A 7,018-nucleotide genomic window follows, 5' to 3' on the forward strand; every position below is an offset into this window, starting at 1 on the left:
TAGAACATTGTGCTTCTTTTAATCAATGTTACTTCTTATTTACCCAAACATCTCCTCTCCTTTAGTCTCTCTTCCTGCATTGCCATGTTTTGGGGGGATGATTTAAGTTTTGTTTTAGGAATTCCATTTGATATTTCTTTTCTTTAAGTTCACAGGCAAAACAGTCTTTCAATAGTTTTACATAGGTATCATTTTGAAGGATATTGTCCAGAGACTTAAAATCTGGGTTGATAGGTATTTTCTTTCAAGTCTTTGAAAAAAAATTATTCTGTTTTCTTTTGGTTACTGTCCTTCTGATTGAAAAGTTAGCACTCTTCCTAACAGTGTTATGTTTTTATTTTTCTCTGCTTTTAGACGTTTTGTTTGTTGCTGGTTTTTGGCAGTTTTTAATGATGTAACTTGGTGAAGAGGTCCTTTTATATCTCCTTCTTGCTTTTGTAGGTCTTCCTTAATTTGTAGTTTAATTTTTTTCTGCCAGTTGTGAAAATTCCCAGCTATTTTTCTCATATTGCTTTCTGCCCCTTCTCTCACTCATCCCATTCAAAGATTGCCTTATACATACATTACAACTTCTACCCAAGTCTCACACATTAGGTGTTTCTTGTCATTCTTTTCTGTGTTTTACACTGAAAATTTTTACTCATGGAAAGTCCAGTTTACTAATTTTGTATTTGCTAAATATAAGGTTAAATCTATATTTGAAGTCATTTATTATAAATATTGTAATTTTCAGTTCTAAAATATGAATTTTATATTTCAGAACAGATTTATTCTCTGATGATATTCTCCATCTAGTCATACATTATCACCAACATATTAATTACAGTAATTTTAAAGTCTGTGTATGATATCTCCAATATTTTCTCTTGGATTTGACTATTTGCTCCTGTTTTTTGGTTGTTTCTTTTGGTTTTGTTTCTTTTGTGGATCTTTTTTATCTTTGCATGTCTCTTACATTTTGGCTAAATTCCAGAGATTGTATTTGAAGTTGCAGAGATTCAGGATGATACTACCTTCCTTAAAAAAAAAAAAAAAAAAAAAAAAGATGTAATATCTTTTTTTAAGAATTCCTGGCAGGTAGTTATAAAAAAGTAGATAACTTTGATCCAACAAAGTTTGATATAATTTGTGACTGAATTTCAGTCATCCTGAAGAACTTGTTTCCAACTTTCCTTAACTCCTAGAATTCCTTCAGAACTTTCAAATAACTTGATTCTTCCAAAATACCCCCTAATTGCTGAGCCCTAAACAGATTTTTGCTTCTACTCCCTGGACCTATGCAATTGCTAGCAAATCTGAACTACTATTTTCAGCTTCTTCCATTAAAGTTGACAAATTCCTTAAGGGATAGAATGCAGTGCAGTTTTTCCTTTTTCTTTGGGATCTTTGTTCTTCCTCAGATGCTGACTTTCAGTTCTCTGATGCTTACAAAAGTAGTATGTGTGTTGTATTTGTTCAGTTTTTAGTTTTTCTTATATTGAGTGTTGTTTCCTGGTATAGGCTGTGACTTCATAGATGGGAAGAATCAGTTTAAGGTATATTTATAAAGAGAATCCAAAGATTCATACTGGTTTGAATAAAGTGTGAGAAAAAAATGAAATTAAAGATGATTTCAAAATTTATAGCTTGAGCCACTTAAAGAATGGACTTGTCATCAAATGAAATGTGGGAAACTATAAGTGCAGCACATTTTGAGATGAGAAATGATTGTAATAACTGAGGCTCAAGAATAGGAAATGGACAAGGGATAGGAATATAGGAGCCATTAGCATACAAAGAAAATTTAAAACATATGGCTAGACGAGATCACCAAGAACATAAAATATCATAAATATAAATAGAGAAGGGAAAACACACATGGACTGAACCTCAAGGGATTTCAATTTTCAAAGTTAGGGAGGGCCTCTCTGTGCTCGGCCAACAGCCCTTGACAGTGCCCACCCTGGTGCCTGGGAGCTGTGGGTGGGAGCACTTGCCAGCAACCCTCCACTAGGCCCAAGGGGACAAAAGTAACTCTAAATCCAGCACATGCATATGGAGGCAAGCTTAAAGGATTTCATATGAAGCACAGGAGCAGATAATGCTAAAAAGCAAGCAGTAGTTGGTCCACATTTAGTGAGTGGGGAAGCATTCCCTTCTCCCTTTGCAGCTGAGATGGCAGAAATTAATCAAATTCAGTATAAAATGGAATACACCAAAAGTCTTAGTGAGCAAACCAGGTTTGTGGAAAAATTAAAGGTAACGCCACCAAATGCTGACCTGAAACAATAATTCCAAGAAGGAGTTTCAAATGCTAGCATGATGTTGCAGGTGCCAGGGAGCATCGAGAACTGTTGTAGCAGGAACTAACAAAGAGATTGTGTTTTCAGGACTAGTACACCTTGACCTTATACAGTCTCTTCCTTTAAACTTCTGGCACTAAAAACACCACCTTGTATGTTGACGCTAACTAAAAGATCACTAGATTTTCTGGATTTAGGAAGATCTTTTCCAACTCCTCAAAATAAAAAACATCCATACAAAGCACGGGCTAAAAATAAAGTGCTGCTCTAAGAGTGAAAATGCTGTTGGCCAAAACAGCTTATCAGAACTTACTCCACATATAGCATTTCAAATACAGATAGAAGGATTGAAAAAACTTCAGATGACATAATTGTTGTAAATGCAGCTTCCGTAAGACAACAGATAAACTAAAACTTCTGTAAGAGAACACAGAAGGTGCTAATAGAGAATTGATTATGTATTCATTTACTGTGGCATTCTAGCTGCTTAATAGCTGGCTCTAATTTTGCCACTAGAGATAACCCCAACCCTTAGAAATACTGTTTCAACAGCTGGAAATATAAATAATTGATTTGCAAACAAACCTAAAAAAAAAAAAAAAATAGGTGCGGGTGGGGAGAATCAGTAAAGAGCCTGAGGACAGTCAACCAAAATGATAAGGGGAAGACAATGAAAATGTGGTGTCCAGGAAGCCACAGAATAAAATGTTTTAAGAAGAGAATGAAGAATTGTATTAAATGCTGCTGCTAGGTCAGCAACCATAGAAACTTAAGTCATTAGATTTAGAAACATAAATACTATTGATGACTTTTAGAAAAAATAATTTCAAGAAGAAAGGAAATCCCTTCATTAAGGGTTGGTTTAAAAAAGAAATTGAGGAGACTATTTGGAAGCAATAAGTATAGACAACTGTGTAAGGAATTTTGGTGCAAATAGGAACAAAAAATTATCTCAGTAAAGATATAGAAAAGAAAGTTGGGCTAGAAATAAAAATGTTAGGTGAGTTATATATCCATCAAAGGGGAAGAGATTGTCAAGACTGTTAATCATTGGGTTTTGTTTATTCTTGTTTTTATAAACTTTATTTTTAGAGCAATTTTAAGTTCACAGCAAAACTCAGTGAAAGTTAATGAGATTTTCCATATCTTCCTCAGGATACACATATGCACAGCCTCCCCCATTCTCAACATCCTCCACTCTCCACATACCCCACTATCAACGTCCCTCACTATCAACATCCCCCACAAGAGAGGTACATTTATTACAATCAGTGAACCAACACTGATACATCATTATCAGCCAAGTCCATTGTTTATATTAGGATTCACTCTTGGTGCTATACATTCTATAGGTTTGGACAAATGTATAATGACATGCCTCCACCATTATAGTATCATACAGAATACATCCACTGCCCTGAAAGTGTTCTGTGCTTTGTCTATTTATACCTGTGGCTCAGATGGTAAAGATGGTAATGATGATCCTATGTGCAGGGCAGCAATAGACACAGATGTAAAGAACATAATTTTGGATTCTGTTGGTGAAGGTGAGGGTGGGATGATTTGAGAGAATAGCACTGAAAGATGTATATTACCATGAAAAATAGATGACCAGTGCAAGTTTGATGTATGAAGCCGGGCACTCAAAGATGGCTCTGGGACAACCCAGAAGGATAGGGTGGGGAGGGAAGGTAAGAGGCGGGTTTGGAATGGGGGAACACATATACACCCATGGCTGATTCATGCTGATGTATGGCAGAAATCATCACAATCTTGTAAAGTAATTATCCTCCAATTAAAATAAATATTTTTTTTTTTTTTTTAAAGAATCTGCCTGAAATGCAGCAGACCAGGTTCAATCCCTGGGTCAGAAAGATCCCTTGTGGGGGGGGGGGGGGGGGGGAAATGGCAACCCACTCCAGTATTCTTGCACAGAGAATTCCATGGACAAAGACTACAGTCCGTGGGATTGCAAAGTCTTGGACATGATTGAATGACTAACACCCCATTAACCCTTGGCAACCACTGATGTTTTTACTGTCTCCATAGTTTCACCTTTTCCATAAGGTCATATTTATAGCTGGGATAATACAAAATATAGCCTTTTCAGATTGTTTATTTTGTTTTAGTGGGAAAAGTAAAATATGTGTCAACTAATGGTAGAAGAGGGAAATGATCATGTATGGCAGGAGAGAGAAGGGCTGATATAATATTCTTATGAAACTACAATTGGACATTATTTTCTCACTTAATTATCACAGAACACTTTAAATTGATATTATTACCTCAATTTTATATATGGGAGGAGGGAGGCTCTGTAATGTAGTCAATTCTACCAATTTTTAGCAGTGTTTATTGTGGTGATTATGATTATTGGTGTGGACTTGAAGCTCCAGTGCTTCTTTACTATCTTATAAAGATTATAGACAGAATTTTAACTCTTTTCCAAGTGAATTTATCCTGCCTCACCTTCTTTCACCAACACTTCCTTCTCTATTTTACAAAAATAGTTGCTCTAGTTATAGCGTATTTAGCATTGAATGGTGGCTTAGTAATCATGTAATATAGTGCCTCAGTGTAATACATCACACTCTGGAGACTCAGAAATATTAATATGTTGTCCAAGAATACAAACTATTTGGTTTAGAGCTGGAACTGAAACCCCAGCTTGAATTCCAATCTAGTTTGTTTTCCTCTATGCTATGTTTTCTTGTCTCATGTCTTAGAAACTGAACTTGACCTCCAAGAGCCCAGCTTGCCTCCAGAGTTCACTGTTTTAAGCTCTTTTCCTTCACTGGGCACATTGTCAATTTCAGACATTCGTGTCATGTTTCTTTGTGTTTTCCAGAATCACCTAAATATTCCCTCTATGGCCTTTTATTTTCTTGATCTCATCTTCTACGATGACCTTCTCCTAGACACTATTTTTGTCATCTACTTCATGATCATAGTCTAGTCATTGATAGTTTCATTCAATGCTCATCCCATGATCTTATTCTCAAGTTTTCTAGTCTCCAACAACAGCTTCCTATCACACAATCCTCTCACAGTTCTTGATATCACTAGAACCTCCTTGTTAGTGTTCTTTATATTTTTCACTCCCTCTTAACTCCTTGTGCTGTTCTTTCCCTCCTTAGCCAACTTTGACTTGATGGACATGAACTTGAGCAAGCTCTGGGAGTTGCTGTTGGACAGCAAAGCCTGGCATGCTGCAGTCCATGGGGTCACAAAAGTTCAGTTCATGCATGAACTGAACTGAACTTCGTCAACTTAGATTTCATGGTCTAGTCGGTTCCTCAGTCTTTGCCTCACAATCTGTTTCCTTACACCATCTAAAAAATCTCATCCCAGATTAAATCCAGCCTTATTACCTTTCACCCAACACCCTAGAGACTAAGTCTGGCTACAGAAACAATGCTATCATAGTGCTTGATCACATTTTAAATTATTGGCAGTTAAATACAGATGACAGAGAAGGCAATGGCACCCCACTCCAGTACTCTTGCCTGGAAAATCCCATGGATGGAGGAGCCTGGTGGGCTGTAGTCCATGGGGTCACACAGAGTCGGACACGACTGAAGCGACTTGGCAGCAGCAGCAGCAGCAGCAAATACAGGTGAAACCTTAAGTTTGTCTAGCAATGGTGTTACATTTTCCCATCCAAGTGGGCAAAGTCAAAGAAAAAATTTCACATTTCACTCTCTTATTCCTGAAAGAACCATTCTTTACTTTCCCCCTCAAACATCCAGTATGCCTTCCTTCCTCTTCACAATTATGATCTTGCTTTTTATTACATTAGGAAAAGTAGCAGAAATCAGCGTTTCCACACTCTCCTATAAGCAATCTCAATTTGCATTTCTACCCATACTGTCTGATCTTTTCCAGTCCTGTGGCCATTTCTGAGTTTTCCATATTTGGCACAAGACTTGAAAAGATCCATTTTCATTCCAATTCCAAAGGGCAATGCCAAAAAATATCCAAACTACAGCACAGTTGCACTCATTTCACATGCTAGAAAAGTAATGCTCAAAATTCTCCAAGCGAGGCTTCAATAGTATGTGAACCAAGAATTTCCAGATGTTCAAGTTGGGTTTAGAAAAGGCAGAGGAACCAGAAACCAATTGCCAACATCTGTTGGATTAAAGAAAAAGTAAGAGAATTCCAGAAAAGCATCTACGTCTGCTTCAATGACTACACTAAAGCCTTTGCCTGTGTGGATCACAACAATCTATGGAAAATTCTTAAAGAGATGGGAATACCACACCACCTTACCTGCCTCCTAAGAAACCAGTATGCAGGTCAAGAAGCAACAGTCAGAACTGGACATGGAACAACAGACTGGTTCAAAATTGGGAAAAGAGTACGTCAAGGCTGCATATTGTCACCCTACTTATTTAATTTATATGCAGAATACATCATTAGAAATGCTGGGCTGGATGAAGCAGAAGCTGGAATCTGATTGCCAGGAAAAATATCAATAAGCTCAGATATGCAGATAACACCACCCTTATTGCAGAAAGTGAAGAGTAACTAAAGAGCCTCTTGACGAAAGTGAAAGAGGCGAGTGAAAAAGCTGGCTTAAAACTCAACATTCAAAAAACTAAGATTATGGAAACCAGTCTATCACTTCATGGCAAATAGTTGGAGAAAAAATGGAAACAGTGACAGACTTTATATTCTTGGGCTCCAAAATCACTGCAGATGGTGACTGCAACCACAAAATTAAAAGATGTTTG

At 36.9% G+C, this 7,018-nt stretch overlaps 1 pseudogene; it reads left to right on the forward strand.

Annotated features, from left to right (window-relative positions):
• The first annotated feature begins 2,124 nt into the window (after nt 1–2,124).
• Nucleotides 2,125–2,786, forward strand: LOC101123007 (mitochondrial fission factor-like; annotated as a pseudogene).
• Nucleotides 2,787–7,018: the final 4,232 nt, after the last annotated feature.

Source organism: Ovis aries, chromosome 1 (genome assembly GCF_016772045.2).
Source record: "Ovis aries strain OAR_USU_Benz2616 breed Rambouillet chromosome 1, ARS-UI_Ramb_v3.0, whole genome shotgun sequence".
In the NCBI taxonomy this organism is placed as follows: Eukaryota; Metazoa; Chordata; class Mammalia; order Artiodactyla; family Bovidae; genus Ovis; species Ovis aries.